The sequence below is a fragment of the Aotus nancymaae genome, unplaced genomic scaffold (genome assembly GCF_030222135.1).
Source record: "Aotus nancymaae isolate 86718 unplaced genomic scaffold, 86718_ANA_hifiasm-v0.15.2.pri h1tg000036l, whole genome shotgun sequence".
Taxonomy (NCBI): domain Eukaryota; kingdom Metazoa; phylum Chordata; class Mammalia; order Primates; family Aotidae; genus Aotus; species Aotus nancymaae.
The window spans coordinates 35,338,096-35,363,778 of record NW_026988450.1 but is presented as its reverse complement, the minus strand read 5'-3'; the positions used below and the strand labels follow the sequence as shown (position 1 = coordinate 35,363,778).

The following is a 25,683-nucleotide window of genomic DNA, read 5'->3' as shown; positions in this document are numbered from 1 at the left end:
TAGGCACGCACCACCATACTTGACTAATTTTTTTGTTTGTTTTTGTAGAGATGGGGTCTCTCTATGTTACCCAGCCTGGTCCAGAACTCCTTAGCTCAAGTCAGCCTCCCACCTCAGCCTCCCAAAGCACTGAAATATTTTTTATTTTTGAAGTTTTATTCTTCTCAAACAACTACACAGAAAATTCTGCTTTGAGGTAACAGTAAGCTACCTCAAAAATTCACCTCTCATTAACATGTCTAATGTAACATAAGCAAAAAAAATTCTTACATTAAAATGCACCATACATATCACAATTTTGAGTTTGAAGCACCAAATCTTGATTTTTCTGTAGATTCCCTGTTTAATGCCAACTTTAACCGTTTCTAAGATACATGAAAGCCTTGTTCTCAAAATTATTTTATGACAAATCTACTCTAAACTATTAGTTACATAATGAATACTAATTCATTTCTCTCCCTCAAAGCAACCAACACATAAAATTCACTTTATTTACAGAAATTCAAGTCCAATAGCTAGTGAAACTATTTAACCCAATTCTCTTTTCATTCTCATTAATTCTAATGAAGTACATTTTTTAGTACTTCAAATTCCATCTATCTCCTTGCCTTCTAAATAGCCCTGCATAACAGCAAGGCTTCAGTCATAGCAGAAAATATGATCAGAGCAATTTAATGTACTCCTCTTATTAGGGTTCTTGTACCAATTAATGAGAAAATAGTTACAATTACGTACTCAAAGAAAAACTAACTAACCGCCCTTTCAAGCAAAATGTGTTTCACATATAATTTGAGCCAGCAAAATTTACAGGGTCTTCTTATCTATACAGAATGAAAATTCCTTCCCAAAAAAGTAATAAGTAATTGTTAAACCAAGTTCATCCTAAACCTGCCTCCTTACATATCAAGTTCAGACTAAAGATTTTTCTGTACATATTGAACTATAACCTAAATGGAGTTGTAAACACACTGTGGCCTACTCTTGTGCCAATCACTGAATTTGGCCAATCAAAGGTGGCCAACAGTTCAAACCACATTCAAATAAGGCAAACATCAAGCTGTAACCAATCCAGCTGTTTCTGTACCTCACTTTCACTTGCAGTACATCACTTTCCTTTTTATGTCCATAAATCAGCTTCCACCAGGGCTACACTGAGTTTTTGAGCCAACTCTAGCTTAGGAGGCTGCCTGATTCTCGAATCATTCTTTGCTGAATTAAACACTGTTAAATTTAATTCAGCTAAAGTTTGTCTTTTAACATAATTAATAATAGACTGTGGACAGAAGACCAGAGGCTATGCTAGCAGTAACTATGACACACCAAAGTATAGGTCAGTCCAGAAAATCAAATAGCAAAGATACTTCTATTCTGAGCTGATAGAAGTGTTGGTTTTGCTCTTTTCCAAACCAGAGGTTAGCAATTTCTTAAAAATTACATTTACTGAAAACTTACTGTAAAACCCTAAACTTCTAGTAATGTTAGAAGTTCTAAGAAACCCAAGTAAAAATCTGTTGACAACTAAACTTTCACTTATAAACTTTCAAAGTCTGGTGGTGGTCCAATTATTTTGGGGAGGGGAAGGAGGAACTAAAAATCCTTTAAAATAGAAAACTATCATTTACCAGAGTCTACTCTGAATTTGGATTTGAATTTCTGTACCCACACTTACTAAGAAGCAGCATCACAGCACTTAAGAACAAATTCTGCAGCCAGACCGCCTGAGTCCAAAACACTGCTCCACCTGACTATGTTTGACTTCCAGCAAGCTCCTTTTCCTCACAGTGCCTCAGTTTTTACAAGTATGGGAATGATAACAGTAACTACTTCACAGGGTTAAAATTGGCAAAGCACTAAAAATACTACCTGGCACACAATAAATGTTTGATAAATAAAATCACAAGACGACAAATAATTTTTTTTTGTTTTTGAGATGGAGTCTCACTATGTCACCCAGGCTGGAGTGCAGTGATGTGATCTCGGCTCACTGCAACCTTCGCCTCCAGGGTTCAAGCAATTCTCCTGCCTCAGCCTCTTGAGTAGCTGGGGCCATAGGCGCCCACACCCAGCTAATTTGTGTATTTTTTGTAGAGACGAGGTTTCACTATTTTGGCCACACTGGTCTCGAACTCCTGACCTCAAGAGATCTGCCCACCTCAACCTTCCAAAGTGCAAGGATTACAGGCATAAGCCACCACGCCTGGCCCATAGACATACAATTTAATTTAACCTCTTTCAGTAGTAGATGGCTTTGTTAAACAAAAATTATGGGAAGCCATTGATTTTGGACTAAGCTCCTGCACTAGGCCCCAACAGACCAGACCAAGACAAAATGAAGTCACTCATACTAAATGCTACATAATCAAACAGAAAGTTCAAGGAAGCAGATAGTCAAAGCAGACCAGCTTTCCCTTAAAACAGATGACAGTCTGCCTGAGTCAACATAATAAGGAAGTCCCCTCTGCTTTAATCTTTACAAAAAAGTAACCTGACATTAACCAGTCAGCATTTTTTCTGTTGTTGTTTCCTTGTCCCCATCTTACGAAACCCAGTGTTCTGCCACTACCCAGCACAAGTTTTCATTCTATTTTGTAAAATGAGGGCTGCCCCATTCATGAATTGTGAATAAAAGCCAATTAGATCTGTAACTAAATGTGTTATAATTTTGTTTTTTGATACCTTCAAGGTAAGATGATATAAGTACTTTGTGAATTATCGAGTACTATATAAATGCTAAATTATTAAGCATGAGAAAAACAATATTGAATTATATTAAATATAAGGAACAATTTTCAATAATGAAAATAATTCACTTACAGAAAAATACATATAGTCCTGATATATTTACATAATTTATATCAGTTAATTCTAAACACTGAGGTGCTTTTGAGATACTAATCCCAACTTTTGTTTTAAATAATCTCTGATGGAAATTTCTGTAAAAAGACATTGCACTCGATCCTGTCCTAGCAGTAAGTCTTTGAAATTAAATAAGCCCTCCTGCTTTCTGAAGTAGTATACCTACATACTGTCGCCTTCTAGAATAATGCCTTCCCTCCCTTCTCCTCCCTCATTTAAACCCTCCTCTTTTGGTCATCAAACAGATTTGGGGGCTCATGTATTATTTTAAAAAATAAGAGCAACAAGAAAAAGGGAGAAAGAATTCCTGTGATGAACTCACTTCCTAAAAGAATGCCCAAGCTTCTTTCTCACCCACTCTTCTACCCTTGCAATTTGGTTGCTGCTCTCACCACTCTACTGAAATATCTCTGCTCCCCTTCCAAAGCCAAATAGTGGCCATCTCACACCTACTTTCTCCTGGACCTGTCTGCACCATCATACTACAATCCAATCACTCAGTCAACACTGACATGGCCTCCATTCTTTCCCTGAAAAATACTAGCATAAGCCTCTAATTTTAACTTTCTAGTAAATCAATTTACCATGTGGCTAAAAGGAAAAAAAAAAAAGCTGATCAATTATCAAACAAGGCATTAGGCAGTCTAACAATTTTTTGAATGAAGTTTTTCAGCTTATATATATACGTGTTTTCAGGTGATATATTAAACAGTAGAAATACAAAAACCATATAAAATATGCTCTTTGCTCTCAGTGAGATTAAAATTTAGTAGCAGAAACAGACAACTAACTCAACTTTAAGCTCATCGACAGAAATGGGTGTGCAGAGACTAACCACATAACAAAAGAGGAGCATCTTAATATTACTTGGAGGTAAGAGGTAAAGAGTTATCAGGAAATAATTCTGAGAAATGGTAACAGTTGAGATGAGTTGTGGAGGACTCCAATGCAGCAGGTGCATACAAAAGAAAAGAAGTGGAAAGGAAAGACATGCTTTCAAGACATTTTGTGCCCAGAGAGGTTAAGATGACTAGCATAAGCAGGTAATAAGTAGTTCTTTTAGGAAGGATATGGGGAGAGAAATGTAAGACACAAAATTAGTAAGGCAGAAAGAAGTTATACCATGAAACTATCAGGAAAGCCATATGGAACCACTACCTTTTCCGCATAGAAGGAATATATGTGTATTTTAGAAAAACTCCTCTGGCAGTGTTTTGAGGGTAGCCTGAAAGTAGTCTAGGCAGAAAGTGACCTGAAATTAGGGGAAAGAGAAGAGGAAGCAGAGGTATTAAGGAGCAGAATCTATAATAACTGGTGGACTGAGATGCAGGGGTAAAAGAAGGGGAGACATTTAAGACCTCCCAGATTTCTGCCTAGGCCAATTCCTTCTTACCATCACCACCACTACAATTCTTATCTCCAAGCCCGTAATTTCTCATGTAAACTAAGCACAACTTCCTAAATGGTCTCCCTGCCCCACTCTTCACTCCCACCCTAGATCCATCTTCTTTCCAGCAGTCAGAGTGATCCTTCTAAAGCAGGATACATCATGGTAACTCTGTTTCCAATGTTCTCTCATTTTAACTACAATAAATCAAAATTCATAAATGCCTATGTGATCTGTTGCCCCACTTCTTACTTCTCCTCTTTTTCCATTCTGCCATTCCTCAACCTAATTACCTTGAGTGCTGCTGAGGAGCCTTTGCATTCACTGCTCCATCTCATAGTCTTCTAGCTGTCTTTTCTGTCTTAGGACTCAACTTATATATGATCTCTTCAAAAAGAATTCCTGATCACCATAGGCCAACTCTAATGCCTCACCCTATTTTACCTGTCCTAGTAATCCTCCATTGCTTACTGTCATATATTTTGCCCCCTCACTTCTATCCATATGCCCACCTCTGCCAAGATAAGATCCCTGAGAACAGAGACTCTACCTTATTCACCATTCTTTCCTAGAACCTATGCCAGCCTGGCTGCGGAAAGGCCCCCAGTAGTTACTGACTGAGACACAGCAGAGCAAAGAGATATATGCTGGAGGTAAAGGTGTGCCTCACCTCCTATAAGCAGAGCCTGAGAGTAAACTGAAAGCCAACCATGCTGTGACGGGTACCCAGTGTATATGCATTCACTGAGGAAAGGCCTACTACATAAGGCAGAACCTAGGTAACCCCAGGACTAAAAGGCTGGACAGCAGACAGGAACTATGAAAAGGGGTGAGGAAAACCAAAAGAAAACTTCAAGGAAGAATTTCAAGGAGGACAAAACAGTGGCCAACCCCACCAAGTAAGATCAGTAAAAAGAGCAAATTGTTTACTGGACAACATGAGAGCTACCAGGCCATTAGCAAGGAGAGGGCCTGTGGTTTACGAGCGGAAAAAAAAAAAAAAAAGCCAGAAACTTATTTTCAGAATATTTTGACTATAAAAGAAAATAGAAACATAAGCATAAAAGATGTTTAGAGGAGAGAGATCCAAGATGGCTGATGATTAGCAGCTCGGGCACGTACCTCCCAGTGAAAGCGCAAAGAACGAGAGGACGCCACACTTTCAGACGAATATTAGTTGCTCACGGACCACGAGATTCCCAGTGGAGGAGCTCCACGGGTCGCCAGGGCGACTCTTGTGGCCGGCGTGGCGGTTTTGCTGGTGCCTTAGCACGCCAGTTCTTGGTGCAGAGTCCGGAGATTCCCGGGCAGAAAAGCACCATCAATCTTAACACCGCTCTTTTGGCCGGCTCAGTGGATTGCTCAGATTTCGGCGCAGGGAATCAACAAGTTGGACGTCAGAGACCCAGTTAGAAAGTCGGTAATTATAAAGACGACAGACGGACAAATATATAATGAAGGGAAGAAACCAGCGTAAAAAGGTAGAGAATACTCAAAATCAGAATGCCTCTCCCTCTACAGGGGATTGCAATTCCTCATCAGTAACGGAACAAGGCTTAATAGATTACACCGGTATTCCAATAACAGAAGCAGGTTTCCAAACGTGGGTGATAAGAAACTTCTGTGAATTAAAAGAACTTATTCTAACCCAATGCAAAGAAACTAAGAACCTTGAAAAAAGGTTTAACGAAATGTTAATGAGAATGGACAATTTAGAGAAGAATATAAGTGAATTGATGGAGCTGAAAAACACAACACGAGAACTTCGCGAAGCATGCACAAGTTTAAACAGTCGAATTGATCAAGCGGAAGGAAGGATATCAGAAGTCGAGGACCAGCTCAGTGAAATGAAACGAGAAGACAAAAATGCAGAAAAAAGGATGAAAAGGAATGAGCAAAGTCTCCAGGAAATATGGGACTATGTGAAAAGACCTAATTTACGTTTGATAGGTGTACCTGAATGTGATGAAGAGAATGAATCCAAGTTGGAAAATACTCTTCAGGATATCATTCAGGAAAATTTCCCCAACCTGGCAAGGCAGGGTAATATTCAACTCCAGGTAATACAGAGAACACCACAAAGATATTCTTCAAGAAGACCAACCCCAAGGCACATAATTGCCAGATTTATTAGGGTTGAAATGAAGGAGAAAATACTAAGGGCAGCCAGAGAGAAAGGTCAGGTTACCCATAAAGGGAAACCTATCAGACTTACAGCAGATCTCTCAGCAGAAACCCTACAAGCCAGAAAAGAGTGGGGACCAATATTTAACATCCTTAAAGAAAAGAACTTTCAACCCAGAATTTCCTATCCAGCCAAACTAAGCTTTATGTGCGAAGGAAAAATTAAATCTTTTGCGAACAAACAAGTACTTAGAGAGTTCACCACCACCAGGCCTGCTTTACAAGAGCTTCTGAAAGAAGCACTATACATATAAAGGAACAACCAATATCAGCCTTTCCAAAAATATATCAAAAAGCAAAGAACTTTAACACAATAAAATATTCACATCAACTAATGGGCAAAACAGCCAGCTAGCATCAAATGCTGGTATTAAACTTACATATATTTTAATTGGATAAAAAGCCAAAACCCATCGGTATGCTGCATCCGGGCCCATCTTACATGAAACAATACACAAAGACTCAGAGAGAAGGAGGAAGATTTACCAATTGAACAGAGAGTAAAAATAAACTAATAAACAAAAAGCAGCAGATGCAATTCTCACCTCTGATAAAGTAGACTTTAAAGCAACAAAGATCAAAAGAGGCGAGGAATGACATTACATAATGGCAAAAGGATCAATGCAACAAGAAGAGCTAACGATTCTATAGATCAACGAGATAGAAAATTAACAAGGATATTCAGAACTTGAACTCAGACCCGGAACAAGTAAACTTAATAAATATTTATAGTACTCTCCACTTCAAATACACAAAACATACATTACCACCTCACACCTATTCCAAAGGTGACTATATAATTGGAAGTAAATCACTCCTCAGTAATCGCATACCATTTCATAGGTTTAAATTAAATATTGGTTGGCTGTTTGTTTGTTATCTTCTTCCCTTACTCCTTCCTGATTACATCATTAAGTATAATTATCAGTATAAAAGAGGTTTTCAATACCCATTACTAAATTGCATTCTAGCCTGGGCAAGAAAGCAATACTCCCATTCTCTCTCCCTCTTTCTTTTCCTTCTCCCTCCTCCCCATTCTCTCTCTCTCTTTCTCTTCCTTTTTTCTCCTTCCTATTCTCTCTCTCTTTCTCTAAAAAAAAAAAAAAAAAAAAAAAAAAAAATAATACTTAGGAAAAATGCCAAAATAAATGCAAAATTTATTATCTGAAAACTACAAAATATTTTTGAAGGGCATTAAAGAAGACCAATTGATAAACAAATAAATTAATTAAATTAAACAGAAAAATATCCCATGCTAAAAAAAAAAAAAAAAAAAAAAAGATGTTTAGAGGATTCTTTTTAACGACGAAAGAGACCTGAGCATTGTTTACAGGCAAGCAGAAGCTGTAATCTTTTGCTGGATGATGATCACTAACACAAGATCCTTCAGAAAGCAGAACTGGCTGAGATTAAACATAGGTAAAGACAAAAACCGCTCTTACTCTGAGATCTGAAAGAGAAAAGGATGGTTGCAGGTGCAGGTATCTTTGAAAATTTCTGGAAAGGAAGTCAAGGAAATGTTACCTTAACTGGAGAAAATGTCTCCAATTTCTCCAGTGAAGTAGGAGACACTCTTTGAGGCACTGGGAATACAATGATCAATAAGAATAGACAAAATTCACTGCATTATCAGGTATATGACAAAGGCCCAGCTGAGTAGTGGCACCAATCCCCATAGACAAGAATTTTCTTCCAGTACATTTTACTAGTTCACGGTTAGAAACAATGAAACTGTTAAGAGTTGTTTAGAGCATAGGTTCCAGAAGAGAAAGGGGCACACTGCAACTATTATCAAACTAGTTCTGGTCATTCAAATCCATTATTTATACACACTCCCTCTCTTACTTCCATTCATTAAAATTTAGGTAGAGAAAAAAAGATGATTCTCAGAAAAAAAAGTTCACTATTCACACATATTTCTAATTCATTGCTGATTTTCCCCAATCTGGCTGCATGGCAGAATCACCTGGGGGCTGTGTTGGGCATTCTTGGTGATTCTCATACAGATCTGGATATCAACAACTTTCCACATGTTCCTCCCACTACTCCTCCACTTCATGTCTAATCATCTGTCAGTTCAGGTGTCATCTCTCCAACTTTGAACTAGTTGCTATGTGTCTTCAGAGCACTCCAACCATGTTTTTTTCTTTATCTCCCCCATTACACTGTAAATGCCTTTACTACTATGCTTCATCATAATTCCAGCCTCTAGCCCAATGTCTGGCCTCTGGTAAATACTCAATAAATAGGCCAGTCATGGTGGCTCATGCCCATAATCCCAACACCTTAGGAGGCCAAAGTGGGTGGATCACTCACGCCCAAGAGTTCAAGACCAGCCTGGGCAACATGGTGAAACTTTGTCTCTACAAAAAAATGGAATTATATATACCCAAAATAATGGAAATTTAAAAAAAAAAAAAAAACTAGCTGGGCATGGTGGTGTGTGCCGGTAGTCCCAGCTACTTAGGAGGCTGACGTAGGACAATCACTTGAGCCTGGGGGGTTTGAGGCAACAGTGAGTTATGATGGCACCATTGCACTCCAGCCTGGGTGACAGGCTAGACCGTGTCACAAAAAAAAAAAAAAAAAAAAAAAAAAAACCTCAATAAATGTGTGTTAAATGAAGATACACAATAAAACAATATATTATTATGTTAACTGGTAAAACAACAATAAAAGATGGCTAGAGTTGTTAGGTTAAAAAAATACCTGTATAGCACAGAACAGAACTGAAATTTTAAATTAAAATATCATTAAGAAAATACTATGCAAGTGGGACAATACCCACCTATACCCTCTTCCATCTCTGCCCTAATTCTAAGATTCAAGTCCATATTCACCTCCCCAATATTTCATCTCCAAAACCCAAAACAAATGCTCAATAGAAAAATGTCCAATACAAAAGTAAAGGACCTAAAATGCAAGTTTGACTTATTAAATATTCAAAGAAACAAAAGAACATAAACAAGGGAGAAGCTTATTACATTTGGATACTCCACAGCCCTAATTAAACATTCCAAACACCTCAGAAGTAGTATGCTAATCCCCAAACTATCTATTATTAGACTCCAAAAGTTTAAGGAAAAGATGGCTTCTTAAAATTTAACACAAATTTTCCCACAGAAACATTGTAACAAATGGTGGTAGGATACCAAGACCAAGCCACAAAAGTCCACTGGACCTATAGCAGCCAAATTGCTAATACTTTACAAGGAAAATTATCGATCGTATGCTAGGGCTTCCACAGATACTTATTTGTGTGCATATAAAATCAAAGCAAAATTCTAAAATTGCTGAGACTAAAAAACAGTACCTAAAGCTCTTTGCATGATGCCCAACACAAAACAAATTATAGCTACTTTTATCCAGAATCCCTGATAATTAACTTTTGTCATCAAAACAGCTTTATTTATCTCACTGAATACTGAATTCCAAGAGTGCCAGGGCAAATCCTCACCACTGTATCTACCTTGCTTCCCTCAAAGCTTGGAAGTGTTTAATACATATTTGCTACTGAAGAATACTTAATGTCAACCAAATCCCCAAAACAACTAAGTAAACATGGGCAGTAAAACCAAACGGCCTATTTATTCTAGATGCTCTTTTAAATGAACCATCATACTTTTCATACTGATTTTTTTCCCTTAGAATTATCATCAAAATGAAAAAAGTATTTGGCTGTTAGCAGTCAAATAAAAAAAAGTGTAAAAATTCATGTAGAAAATATCCCTCCAAGAGTCATCAGTTTAGAAAACACTGTTTTAGACAACAAACAGTCCCATATTAAAAGCCTGAGACAGAGCATCTAAACTTCACTTGGCCTCAGTTTTCTTATTAAATGAGAATTGGAACACAGAACATATTGATAATTTCTAGCTTAGGATTATTCACTGAAAATAGTGCATATTTCATGAAAATATGAAATATCCAGAAACAAGCCATCCATAATTGTACCAAACTCACAATGATTCACACAATTATTTTTCTCAAATGTACTTTTATAAGGTTGCAATCCTTATATACAAATTATTTTATTTTCTACTCTCCACCCCTATTTACAGTAAAAACTACCCATTACCAACTAGATGGAGTCGTTGACCAACATCAGAGAACAATTTAATTTATGCTTACAGTTGCGGAAACAACTTTGCAACAATATTCTAGAAGGCCACAAGGTGGTGATGTTGCGCCATAAAAATGAACCTTTTTAAAAAAATAAAATACATTATACCAACTTCCCCAAAACGAAATTGATAGCTTTCCTCCATTGCAGGAAAGGATATCAGTTACAATGTTTACTAGAAAACATTAGAAAGAAAGGAAAATGTATTCATCAAACTTAGTAGCAACTACTCCAATTTTTAACCTAAGCTATTTAAGACAGACAAAAACATGGGGCTTTGGCAGCATTACTCTATTATCACACTGATTTTTCTTTCTCTCCCAGCTCCACCTCCTCCTCCACCTCTAAAAAAGGCAAAATATATTTTTACTTATCATTCATTGATGAATTTTATTTTTCCTATCCTTAAGGAGATGATTCTTACTTCCCTGTCTTAAAAGAATTACTAAAATTTAGCCATATCAACAAAACATAGACCTAAATGGTATCAGTACTGAGAATGAGGTAGTTTTTTTCTTTTAATTTCTCAGCTCCTTATACAATATTGTGTTTGCATATTATACCAAACTACCAAAGCTGTTACTATATATATATATTTATATACTATATATATATATATATAAAATCAGAAAACAAGTTTCCCACTCCTGTGCTGCATGTTTCTGAAGAAAATATAATTCAAATAATACTAAGTACATTAAAACTTGGGTTCCAAACTTGGAATCAACATATAAAAAGTGCTGTGTAAATATTTGCTAGGTAGAAAGGTAAGATGATAAAACTAAGACCTAGTGTACTTAGGTGGGGCACCTGAGTGATGTAGAAAACACAGCCAGTCTTAAACACAGAACCTAAACCAGGCCACTGACTCCAAAATATAAGAACAGTAAACATTTATTCAGCTATTATATATCAGTCACTTTACAAAAAAATTGTCACTAACATTATTAATTATCCATTAGAATCATCATTATCATTCCCATTAACAGATAAGAAAAAATTACATTTTAGGAATTGAAGTAAATTGCCAAGGGCCATGAAACTAGTAAAAGTCTGAATTTGAAGCCAGATTTTCTTGAGCTCAAAGCTCTTTTTACTACATATGCACTGCAGAAATAAAACATAAAATAAGAAGTGCTGAGCTAAACCCATGCCTTAAAATGAGAAGTTTGCTGTATCAATCTGAAGTTACAATTCTCTTGTTTTATCAACTTAAGCTTAAGTCAGGTGGTTTTGTGAGCTGTTAAGCTAGCCTTTGAAAATGTCTTTCCTTAAGGTTAAGAAAGAACAATTAATCTTAAAAAGGTAAGTCTTCGAAAGTGTAAGCACATTAACAATGGAGTAGGTAAGCTTTTAGAGACTATGTTTAGTAAATAATTTCCATTAATTTAGTAAATAAATTCTGGGAAAGCAATCAGGACAACATGACATGCTCACTCTAAGAAGATCAAACTTCATGTAATTCTATTATGTATAATCTCGTATTTCGAAATGGCACAAACATTTCCATAATTGGTCACTTGATTCAAACCTATATTTTAATAGTATATTTGCTTAACAGGCTTTTTCCCTTATCAAAAATTTTTATGATTTTGGCATTCCTGAAATACATGTACTTGCCGCATTTATGAAGCACCAGAAAGCAGAGTCATGAATGCTTGGAGCTGAAGCTGAGGATGAGAGGTGATTAAGAGAATTACTCAGAAACACAGAGCTTCTTAATGGCAGGCCAAACCCAGAACTGCTGATGAGACCAGCCTAGCACTCTTCCACACTGTGTTGGTCATCAGGATATCATGACTCAAAGTTATGTTCATCTCAAAACATATCCTGATTGTTTCTTAATACATTAAGAATTCTAATTTATCAGCATTTAAGCAGCCATGGAGATTTCCTAACTCTTTAATTCCAAAGTGCCAGTTTCGAGTTTGAGAAGAGCACATTTTGGTAATGCAATGTAGAGAACAGTTTTTAAATCGGACAGACCTACATGCAAACTTCAACTCTGTGCATATTTAACCTGAGTCTCATTTTCCTGTCTGTTAAATGAGATACTAACACCAAATTAATATAGTATTGTGAGGCTTTTTTAAAAAGGTGTTTAATATTAACTCTGGGAAAGTGTAACTCTTTCTAGAATACAGAAAATGCCCAGTAATTGTTAATTTCCTAACCCCATCCCAACCTGGTCGCCACCACTCTAACCACACTCTCAATTATTCTAAGGCACAGAAACTCTCAATATTTTTCTTCTATGCTTTCACAATAATACAGAGAAAAGTAGGTAAAGCCATTTCAGTCACATAGCCACGCTGTAAAATGAAATGCAGCAAAGCCCCTCACACACCTACAGTAAGGATTAGAACAAAATTACATTTAAGAACCTGAGAGGAATATAGTACTGCCACATTTTCTGTTATAAATACACAATTTCAAGATATTTTCAAGTTATTCAGGTAATAGATACACAATGTTAATTTCACTATTTACAAATGCTCTTCCTAAGCATTTTAAAGCATGCTGTAAAGTATAAATTTTCATCAGATATTCCATTCTTAGAGGAAAGTATTAGAATCCAAAACACAGGGACACAATCCTTTATCCACAGATCCAAAATGCAAAAAGCTAAAAAAAAATTAAAATAAAAAAGCTGAAAGTTCATTTAGCAACAAAATCTGACCTGATGTGTGGTTATTTATTAACTTTACTTATCCACACACAAGCATCTGGCAAACAAAGTACAGGCACTGCCCTAGACTTCACGGGAGTTTTATGTAACAGTATATGAAATGGATTACCTTTCCAAAATTCAAGAAAATTCTGAAATAGATCTGACATCAATGAGAAGGTATGAAAGACTCACCCTAGTGAGTATGTACTGAAAACTAAGTGCCAGGTTTAAGTCACAAAATAAAACTACGAATTGGGTATTATTATTCTCACCATACATATGACAAACTAGGGCTTATTATTATTCTCACTATACATATAATAAAACTAGGGCTTACTCAAGTTAACTTAAACAGTAGCATTCAGCCCATGAGTGCCAATACTCAAATCTACGTTTGTCTTACTTTATTTAAGGCCCAAGCTCTAAATAGCCAATACTTGAATGGAAAATTAAATCTCAAAGAAAGTTTTAAAACAAGTTATAATTAGCAAAACTTTTAACCTAGAAAAACGGTACTCCCAAGTATAATATATACCTTCCGTTCGGTATTCACTTGTAAATGTCGACACAATATTTCACAGGGCATAGACAAAAAGAGATGGCTACTGTTTTTCCCCTAAAGAAAGGGCTCACAGAGACAGCGAAAACAAACACAAATACAATAGGCTTCTCGTGGCTAGGTGCTGTGGCTCAAGCCTGTCATCCCAGCACTCTGGGAGGCCAAGGCAGGAGAATCACTTGAGGTCAGAAGTTCAAGACCAAACTGGCCAACATGGTGAAACTCCCATCTTTACAAAAATTAGCCACCAGGTGTCCAGAACCTATAATCCCAGCTACTTGGGAAGCTGAGGCAGGAGAATTGCCTGAGCCAGGGAGGCAGAGGTTGCAGCGAGCTGAGACTGAGCCACTGCACTCCAGCCTGGGTGACAGAGAGAGACTCCATCTCAGGAAACAAAAACAAAAACAAAAATAAAAACAATAGGCCCCTCAAACAGAAATGCCAACTAACCCTTTCCACTCAAATTTAGAAAACAATAAATCATGGGTTTGGCATATTTTTGACCACAAAATTACTAACAGAGTAACCAATGTTTATTTCAATCATATTTTTAGTTTTTTCCAGGAACATTCCCCAATTTAAAGATCTACTCTTCAGATGACAGGATCAGATTTTGAGTCCTGCTGGTCACAGGTCTGAGGAGGGTTTAAGTGAGGTAGCCCGCAGGTGTCATCACTGTGGCCCTAAATAAGAGTTAGAGGTCAACTTGAAATTTGTTTTTGTTTTTTCATTAGTTTAAAATTCAAACCTTTTCTCCTGACTTTCCAAGTCAACATCCTTACCCTAAGCAAAGGCTTTTCCCTGTTAAGAGACACATCATGCCCCCAGGCAACCTACTTTCTATTCAAAAGACCAAATTTAAAATTTGACACATTTCAGTGAAAAATCTCTATTTTTAAGTGGCTTACCTTAGCTAAGTGAAAAGCAATCAGACTATTTAACAATGAATCATAACTTCTAGCTTAACTCTTTCAGTAGGCATTTTTTAAAAAGAATTAGCTTCGCTCAAAAGAATTTCTGCTTTTGTATAAGTATGGAGGAAATTATTTGAACAAGGAAGCCTAATGGATGCCTCTCTGCAGTATCATTTCTCTTGTCTACTTCTCACTGTAATCACCCTGTATCAGGTTTCTAGAGTTAGTTTGGATCAAGTCTTTGGCAATTATCTTAGGCCATTTTAAACATCTGGAAGGTTCAGATGTTAAGCTTTCTTTGTATTTACATTATACATGTGTACTTAAAGAATACTTGAGGGCTGGGCACAGTGGCTCATAACTTTAATCCCAGCACTCTGGGAGGGAGGGTAAGGTGAGAGAATCACTTGAGTCCAGGAGCTTAAGACCAGCCTGGGCTATAAAGTGAGACCCCGCCTCCCCCCCACCATCTCTACAAAAAATAAAAAATTAGGCAGGGCACGATGGCTCGTGCCTGCAATCAATTCCAGAACTCTGGGAGGCCAAGATGGGAAAATCACTTGAGGCCAGGAGTTCAAGACCAGCCTGGCCAACATGGTGAAACCCCATCTCTACTAAAAATACAAAAAAGCTGGGTGTGGTAGCACACACCTGTAATCCCAGCTACTCAGCAGGCTAAGCCATAAGAATCACTTGAACCTGAGAGGGAGAGGTTGCAGTGAGCTAAGATTGCACCACTGCACTCCAGCCTGGGTGACAGGCAAGACTCTGTCTTGATAAATGAATGAATGAATGAATGAATGAATGAATGAAAGAAAAAAAAATTAACCAGGTGTTGTGGCACACATCTGTTACTCCTAGCTACTAGAGAGGCTAAGGTAGGAGGATCGTTTGTGCCCAGGAGGTTAAGGTTGCAGTGAGCCATGATTTTACCACTGCACTCTGGCCTTGGGTGACAGAAAGAGACCTTTTTTACAAAAAAAAGTGGGGGGGATACTTTAGCTAGCTAGAAAAATGAACTCTGACAGAGCACACCAGGACCCCAAATAACCGACTCACTTTCTACCAATAGTTCTCAAACTAATGTGCATAAAATCTCTTGAGATATTTGCAAAAATTGAAGATTCCTAAGCTCCACTCTCAAGGACCATATCAGAGATCTGGTCTCTGCATTTTGACAAACATTGGTCTATACTATATTTCTTCTAATGATGGTATTAATGATTTTTTGTTCCCAAGCTTCACATGTTAAGTCGGTATCCCAGATTTCATGCTTACTCTTTTAGCAACTTTTTTTTTTTTAATTAAGAAGTGAGATTTGGCCAAGTGTGGTGGTTCACGTCTGTAAATCCTAGCATTTTGGGAGGTCAAGGCGGGGGATCACTTGAGCCCAGGAGTTCAAGACCAGCCTGGGCAACACCTCTATCAAAAATAAAAAATTAGCTGGGCATGGTAGTGCATCACTGTAGCCCCAGCTACTTGGGCGGCTGAGGTGGGAAGATTGCTTGAGCCCAGGAGGTCAAGGCTGGTATAAGCCATGATCACACTATTGCTTTCTAACTTGGGAGACAGAGCTGTTTGAGAACCTGTCTCAAAAAAAGAGGAGGGTGGAAATTTGATAAGGAGCTCTGCCCATGCCAAAACTAAGCTAGAACTGTCTTTAAGAAATGAGTAGATCCCAGCAAAGTGAATACCTGTTTGAATTTTCAATGTAATAATGGGCTTATTGTGTTCTAGCCACTATGCTTTCTGCTTTATAAACATTATTTCAATTAATCCTTACAAAAATCCATTAAGGAAAGTATTATTTACATTTTACAAAAGGAGAAACTGAGGCAATCCTGCCATTAAGCAATACTAACAGACTTTAAACTATGACTCTTAACCTGTATAACAAAATTGCCTCTATTCTTAAAAACGTAAAAAGAGAAAAGCTATCTAGTTTGTTTACTTCTAAGGTAAAGAATATCCTACTTTATGCAAAACAGGTTCATTTAACTAATTCTCCTCCCCAGTCTAACTAAACATAGACAAAAAGTAGTACATCTTGGCAAGTCGAGGCTAATACACAACCATAGTATCCTAATTTCAAGTCAGGACTCAACAGTCTGCTTCCACCCAGCCTAGTCAATCAGATTTACGAGTACACTAAACGGCTATCAAAAGAACTTGTTTTCCTTGTTTCATAAAAGGCTATCGTACCTACATTCTGTTAATGCCAGGATGTTTTTTAACTACCCAAGTAATTTAAGGTAGGGAGGAGAGCCATCAAGAAGCACCTTCATGTAACTTTATCTGTGCCCTTCTTTGTGCCCTGGCCTTTCCTATTTCTATAAATCATGTTTCTCAGTACACCCAATTACCAAACTCCTCCCCACAAGAGCCAATGTACTATTTTCAGAAATTTGCAAAGAGATTTGCATTAGGATGCAGGGGCCTATTTTCAGTGTACATGAAATGCTTCAAAAATGCTTCACAGCTACGCACTAATAACCTACATTCTTAAAATGAAATGCATTCACTACTCTGCTCAGAAACTATAATATAACAAAAACTAAACACTCTTTCTTCATTTCACCTTTAACCATAGCATTACTTAGCAGCCAACTAGAACTAAAAGCAAAACAAAACAAAATACAGCTGAGACTAAAAGTGATAGTGGATAAGGTTAAGCGATAAAGTAAGAAAAACACAGATAGCAATCAATGAATCTACCAGTTCTTGGAAAGGAGAAACACCATCTTATTCATTGTATTTTCATAAGAGAGGATTTCCATTCAGTCTCTAGAAGGAAAGACAATTTTCTCTACTATAATGATACCTCTCCAAGGAAGAGTAGCTTACCCCAAGCTTTTTCAAGACACTGTAAACAGAAAACCCCATACGGGGTGGGGGAGGGGAGGGCAGGGGACAGGTGGCTCACTTTGGTAAAGGCCAGAGTGACAGTCAAGAAACCCTGCTCCTCTAGGTCTCAAATCCAATCACAAGGGCAGAGGGAATCTATCTCTGCCCATCTGTGGCCGCTTCTCTGCATGGGATGCTGTCTGTTCCAATTCATGAGATAGAGTAAATCACTACTTCTGAGCAGCATGGACTCTTGGGTCCTGTACTTTCTTAGATCCCACTACCCTCAAGTAGAAAGCAAGTCAATCCTGCCCCATTATAGTGGCATACTAGGAAAAACCTCAGAGGCCACAAATGTTCTCTTCTTTTCTAACCAAGGATAGTGCCAGCTATTCCCATCTGCATAGTAAGCCAGATGTGCTGTCATTGCACTTTTTAGACTCAGTTTTCCCTGTGGCCTGCTCAGATTCAAAATCCAGACTTGGGAAAAGTAGTAAGCTGCCTAAGCTTCAGCTTCCAAAACAGTTTTCTGGAAGCCCTGTTTCGGTGTAATAAAGCTGATGCTATATTTAAATAAAATTTATGGTAATCTGTTACACTGGTGGCCCCAAATGGATTCACACATTTGTACCCTTGAAGCTGGGCTAGATTTGTAACTTGCTTTAACCAGTATAATGAGGCAGAAATGATACTGTGCCACTTACAAGCCTAAACCTTAGAAAGATTTGGTTGCAGGCCGGGCCCAGTGACTCATGCCTGTAACCCTAACACTTTGGAAGGCCATGGTGGGAGGATCAGAAGTTGAGGAGTTCAAGGCCAGCCCAGGGAAATATAGCAAGACTCCATCTCTACAAAAACTTTAAAAATTTAGCTGTGTGTCATAACATAAACCTGTGGTCCTAACTACTCGGGAGCCTGAGGTCAAGGCTGCAGTTTAACCATGATTCTGCCACTGAACTCCAGCCTGGGCAACAGAGCGACACCCTGTCTCAAAAATAAATAAATAAAATTTAAAAAATAAAATATAAAGCAATGATTATTTACTAACACACCTATTTCTCAGTTGTCATGAGAACCAAACGATAAATATAGTTACTGTTTAGACCAGGTACGGTGGCTTATGCCTGTCATCCCAGCATGTTGGGAGGCTAAGCAGGGGTGGTTCACAAGGTCAGGAGTTCGAGACCAGTCTGGCCAATATGGGGAAACCCCATCTCTACTAAAAATAAAAAAATTAGCTGGGTATGGTGGTGGGCACCTGTAGTCCCAGCTACTTGGGAGGCTGAGGCAGGAGAATCACTTGAATCTGTGAGGCGGAGGTTGCAGTGAGCCAAGATCATGCCACTGTACTCCAGCCTGGGCGACAGAGCGAGACTCCATCTCAAAAAAAAAAAAAAAAAAAAAAAAAAAAAAATATATATATATATAGTTACTATTTTAAAATGTGAAATGCTATACTAACATACAGTATAATAGATACTCTTCATAATGCCAGCAAAAACAGTGAAATTCATCTATACATGTGTTTTTATCATTTTTCCTCCATTAAGTATTAGTAACTAGTTTCTTGGATACCACTATAAAGGGAAATTTATTGGGTTATTCATTGCTCATTATATCATATTTTTTATACAAAGAGTAAAAAAGAACTCAGTCTTTCTAATAATTATGAAATCAAAGTTTATTAACATGTAATAACATGCTATGATTACCTACTACCAGGGAGATAATCTTATAGGTACAGAAAGGTCAACAGTTTACCAATCACACTATGATTTAACCATACTAGTTAGCTACTTAATCCATCCAAAAATAATTGAATAGGTATCTTCATTTACTTTGTAAAGTCTCCATTTTTATTTGATAAAGGTTTCTGAAAGAAAGTATTCGGAAGCAAGGTATAAGAGAAGAAAAAGTTCTTAAAGTTTCTTATTTCGCTTACATCACCTGTCTCCTTCCTAATCCCCAGCCCAAATTGAGACAAAGAAAGTAACAATCCCAATGAATGATCTGACATTGCTAACTGCTCTTCTCTACCCAATTCATCCCTCAGACTCCAGTTTTCATGAACATATTAAACAAGGAGGGTAGATACTCTGATAAAAGTCTAGGACTCAAGAATCACAAAATTTTAAGAACTAGAAGGAATCTTGTGGGATCATGTAGTCTTGCTGACAAGCTCATTTAAAGGCAGCAACTATATTCAATTGATGATAAAGCCATTGCATTATCTTCATACAAGAAAGAAAACCATCACTGTTAACAATCTCCTGATTCCACTTTACCCACCAGCTGAATGATGCTTTGAGCAAATCATTTAAACTCTTGGGCTAGTTTTTTCTGTAATATAACAGTAAATAAGACTAGTCAAAATTAACAGTAAACTGTAAACCACAACAAAAATGTAATATTGTGTCTCTGTATATATACAGCATCTCTCTACAGTAAGAGTTCTTATCAGTATATAGAAGAATCTGAAGGTTCTACTGTTTTAAAAAGCTCCCAGTAGGCAGGGCACAGTGGCTTACACTGTAATCCTAGCACTTTGGGAGGCCAAGGCGGGCTGATCACTTGAGCTCAGGAGTTCAACACCAGCCTGAGCAACATAGTGACACCCCGTCTCTACAAAAAAAATACAAAAATTAGCCAACTGTGATGGCAAGCGCCTGTGGTTCCAGCTACTCAGGAGACAGAGGCAGGAGAATCTCTTGAGCCTGGAAGGTGGGGGTTGCAATGAGCCTGGAAGGAGTAAAAGAAATTCTGCCTCAGGAAGAAAAAAAAAAAAAAAACTCCAAGTAATTCTGAGATGGGTGTCATGGATGACCTTCAGATGGTCCATGGACTCCCCTAAAACTATAGCCACAAAGCACAGGTACATATGGAAGTTTTCCAGGCCAGCAGATTTCTTAAGTTTCACCAAGAATTAGTAATCCCCAAAAGGTTGTAAAGTAGCACACATATGCTGAGGGTAAAGCTTCATGATTTTGCTCAAAATGGTACCACGTTCTCCCAACCAACCTAGATCAGAATCAGTTATTTTTACTTTCTTCATTTGCCCTCTCATCAAATTTTGGCTATTCTACTTCCTTTCTTTCCATTCGCGTGCACCACACCTCATATCCTCACTATCCATGACTACAACACCTGGGAGGTCTTTCTACCTCCAGGCTCTCCCTATCCCACTAATCCTTCTGAAACAAAGTGTTCCAATTGTTTCACTCCCAACCCAAAATCATCTGTGGAAGCCCCACCACCTAATAAATCCAAGGTTCATAAGCCTGGCATTAAAAACAACCCATAAACTGTTCCAAATTTTTACTTCATGTTTTATCACCCTTTATCCAAATACAAATAACACTATGTTCCACCCAAACGTAATTACTTGCCTCTCCCCAAACAGGAACTCTGTGCTCTCTTAGAGATCCCTCTCTGCTTGGATTACCTTTCCTGCCTATCCAAAGTCATAGTCATCCTTCAAAACCACGATTTCAGAAGCCAGAAGCTCTACGAACTAACCCTCTTATCCCTACCTTGCCAAGTAAGATCTGAGCTCTACTCTCTTTGAAGTGGACTTCTGAGAGGATTTTGGTACTGTTTATGAAACCTATATATTAAAAGACAAATAGGGCATTTGTGTATAGCACTATCTACCTAGTATAAAAGCATAAACTGCTAATCAGTTCATCTTTGTATTCCTCAAAATACCCCCCACAATTATGCAGTAAATGCCTAACAACTGTACAAGGAAGTAAAGGAAATTTCAGCCACCATGGGGTAAACAGCAAAGATTACTATCTCTTTGCAGGCAGAGACTTTATCTGTGACATTCTCTATTATGCCAACTTCCAAAAAACATAACTAGTAATTATTGCTTTTCAAAACCCTGATGTCGTAGGTCTTACCAGCAGATTTGCATTTTAAGGTAGGAACTATCTGAAAATGTTAATAAGCTAGGTCCCAAAGAACTATTCCACATATTTTACTATTCTCAATCTGAGTAGCTCCCAACACTTGGCCACTATACCTTCCATTTTTAAAATATTAACTATTTAGGAAAAATGATCATTTCTAGTCGCAGCTAATTTCCAACTTGATAGCTAAAAACAAGTCACACAATACAAGAATGACTTTCTTTGCTTGCATAATACACACAGATTTGGTGAGGCAGGTAAAATGGGATTTACACATACATATGAACTCTTGTAAAAAAAAAAAAAAAAAAACCCGCAGATAACTGTAAACCAAGTATTTCTGGCAAAAACACCAAACGGGGAAAACAGAGACAACTTTGGATATGATTTTTTTCCCCACTACTATTACCAGTAACATTTTAAAGCAGAAACACAAAATCTTGTTCCACATTAACCTACACACACACAAAAAAAATTGTTAAACTTATTAAACAGAAAAAGAAAGCAAAATCAAGCCCCTGGAAAATATTTTACTGGAAGAGTGAATGTCAAAATTCTAACAGATGCTACTCTTCTTTGGTAATGAAGGTTTCATATAATTACCAGAGCAAAGAAAACTCCAAATTCACAGAGCAGAGAAGACTGTGAACAAGACTGATCATTTAAAGGTCGTAAAGGTAAGGGGCAAACAACAAAATGAATTTTTTTAAAAAAGAAAACGAAGATGAAAGGTAAGTGTGTAAGTCACGGACAAGATAAGGACTGGTAAAATCTGCAAGGTCACCGGGACCTACCAGGTCACAAAAGGTAGAGGTGGGGGTTGCGCTGGGTGGGGGGGCAGGGAGGGGAGCTGCAGAGTCGGTGAAGAACCGGGAGTGACAAAAACATGTCAGAAAAAGGCATTCCAAGGCTGGAGTCCTTGGTTTGCAACGTTGAAATTGGGGTGAAACTCAGGGCACGGGCAATTGAGTCCTTATATTTGTGTTCTGAGTGAGGTGTTAGGAAAAGGTGAAGGAAGGCGAAGAGAAGGCTAAGGAAGAACTGCGGCTGCAGAGTCACGGAAACACTTCGCTCTGCTCCAGGATCACTGGCACAGGCCTGTGCCAGGGCCAACTCCGGGCAAGACCCATGACCCCACCCCAGAAAACTCCCGGCTCCCGGGCTGGAGAAGGCAGCCAAGGCAGGGCGGACCGTCCTCTCACCGCCCCCTGGAGGGTCCCGCCGGCGGGCGGACGGCGCCGGGTGCCGGGCACGGCGGCCAAGGCTCGGGGCCCGCGCCCCCTCCCTCCCCGCCCGCGTCCCCAGCCCCGCGCCCCCAGCCCCGCGCCGCGCAGTCCTTACCCGGCGCGAAGCTGTCGGCTCCCGGCAGCCGGGCGGCCACAGCAGCGGCACCTCCTCCTGCGGCGGGCGCCCTCACCCTTCCGCGCCCAAGATCACCATCTCTCAGCAGGCGCGGCGGCGGCAGCAGCCACCCAGGCGTCGGCCCCGGCAGCCCAGGCCGCCTCAGACACTCGGAACCCGCACGCCGAGCTCGCCGACACCCGACCCTCCCCCCACCCCCACCCCGGCCACGCGCCACCTCCAGGCGACCCCACACCTCCCTTCCTCGGGAGCGCGCTGCGTGGCAGCGTCGCCGGCGCCGCGCCCCGAGCGCGCGCCTCCCCGCCGGCCCCGGCACCGCGCGCGACGCCGCGACCGCCCAAAGCCTCCAACTCCGGACCCGGAATCTGCCTCCCCCGAGCATGCGCAGCGAGGGCGCTCGGACGCTGCCTTAGGAAAACTCCGCTCCTCCGGGTCCTGCGAACTGTCGAGCGAAGGGGAGGGACAACCAATAGCAGGGAGGGGCGGGGCCTGAACCTGTGGAAGGGGCGGGGCCGCCGCTGAGATTTAGGAAGAGGCTGTTCTAAGATCGCGCTGGGCGCTGAGAACTCGACTTTCCGGTAGGCGGCGGATCCCGGAGCAGGACTTCTTAAGGTCCTGGGGCAAAAGTACGCTGTTCATAAATACTCCTTGACCTAGCTGAGGGTTTGACTTAGAACCCATCGCAAGAGTAAATAACTGCATTTATCCATGGTCATACCCGAAGACTTGCAGTCTATTATTTATTAATCAAAACCTTCACTCCCCCTGCCCTCACTCACATCAGCCCAGTGATAAAGCTAATACTTACTGAGCAAGTACACGTATTGGCACAATTAACCCACACAACAATCCCATAAAGTAGCGTCTACTGTCTCCATTATACAGAAAAGTCAACTGGTTTAGGAGGTGCTGTTAAGAAAGACCAATGTGCAAATAGAAGTTAGTGGAACCGCATTACTTAACAGATGATCCGGTTTTCTACTTCAGAGAGGCAGAAGCCTTCAGGCATGGATTTCCACAATTTTTGCCCAACCACCTCATCAACTCCCCCATAGATTATCCCTACGTCTACACTTGTTTTCCTTCTGTCTGGGAGGCTAGATGTCCCTGCCCACTCCACTGCCTGCTCTCCACTGAGAGCAGTGCTTCGGCACTTTTTTTTTTTTAGAGAGAGTTTCACCCTGTCACCAGGCTGGAGTGCAGTGGATTTTCCGCTCACTGCAACCTCTGCCTCCCGTGTTCAAGCGATTCTTCTGCCTCAGCCTCCCGAGTAGGTGGGACTACAGGCGTCTACCACCACGCCCATCTAATTTTTGTATTTTTAGTAGAGACGGGGTTTCACCATGTTGACCAGAATGGTCTCGATCTCTTGACCTCGTGACCCACCCGCCTCGACCTCCAAAATTCCTGGGATTACAGGCGTGAGCCACCGCACCTGGCCTCCTTGGCTCATCTTTAACTTCGCCCTCTCCGTTGCCTACAACTACTCAGCATAATCACGTTTTAAAACTAGGTCCTAAATTTTCCCTTGATTTTTAAACCTCTAGTTCTCTCGGTCCTTCCATTTTAACTGAGCTTATTGAAAGAACTGTGTGCCAAAAACAGTGCCAACACTCCATGAGTGTGTATAGGATTCGATAAATCTCTTGACTGAACAATCCACATTCCTGCCTGCTATGCATTAGTTCTTGCCCTCTGGCTTCGCACTTGAATTTGGTGCACATTGTAACCACAAAGATCATTCTGAAATACCCATCTGTGTCACTCCACTGCTTAAAATCATTCGTTGGCTTTTTGGAGCTCTCCTGACAAAGATTAATATGATATTCAAGGTTGCTTTGATGCTCACATGCTCTGTCTCTTCTGTTAGGAAAAACTCTTCACAGTTCCCCTTATGTGCTCACTCATCTCTGCTTTAAACATGTACTAAGATTTTCTTCATCTTTTTGTTTTTGCTGTCCAGTTCCTTTAAATAAATGCAATAATGTGCTTACAAACACGGCCTCAAAAATTCCTTAGATATCCCCAGCAGGGGTCTGCTCTCCTCCTCCAGAATGTATGCAGGCCTCCTGCTTCCTGCTCCGTGTCTCACTTTCAGCTCCACTCATTGCTCAGTTTCCTCCCCAGCTCAGAAGCTCTTAGTACTCATCTTGTCCCCAAGTTGACACCCAATATTGAACTAGCCTTTTGTTATTGATTATCTCTTTGGTTTCAAATCAACAATATTATAAATAGCATTCCATGAAGCATTGTCCATGTCCTTATTTACTGTTGTAGATAAATCCTTAAAAGTAATAAAGTATGAACAAGTTTAGCCCTTTTGAAGCATATTGGCAACTACCTTCCTTAAAGAGCATAGACTCAGGTATCACATCGCCAGGGATCAAAACACAGCTCTGCCACCCACTGCCCCTTTCTGACTTTCACAGGCCCTAGGTGCTTATACCTGTGTGGGCCTTGTCTTCCATAAAACAATGCTACAAAATATATTTTATTACTGCGTTGGTATGAGACAAATATATTAACATTATACATTCAAACATTTTCTTTGACCTAAACATTCAATTTTTTTGCCTTCTGATATTAAAATAAATTAAAGCATTTTTGTGGGCTCCTAAAAGTATTATAAGCCAGAGGCACTGTGTCTAGTGTGCCTTATGGATAACCTGACCCTCCTGCCACCTATGAACTGTGAGATTTGGTCAATTGTTTAATCTAATTGTACCTCAACTAGAAAATTAGCATAGTGCTTCCACATGTTGTAATAAAATATGTATATAAATTGCTATAAGTGACATGCATAGAGCTACTTAACACATAAGCATGACACATAATCAAGAAATTACTGTCATAATAATCAATTTTCCCACAG

The 25,683-nt window shown here is 39.3% G+C and overlaps 1 protein-coding gene across 1 annotated transcript in view; it reads right to left on the bottom strand.

Moving 5' to 3' along the window:
• WWP1 (WW domain containing E3 ubiquitin protein ligase 1) overlaps positions 1-23,176 on the bottom strand; it is a 144,230-nt gene extending 121,054 nt beyond the window's left edge. The window contains exon 1 of the mRNA XM_064384340.1: positions 22,791-23,176. The gene's annotated coding sequence lies outside the window, so the exon portion shown is untranslated. The remainder of the gene's footprint in view (positions 1-22,790) is intronic.
• Between the last annotated feature and the right edge of the window lie 2,507 nt (positions 23,177-25,683).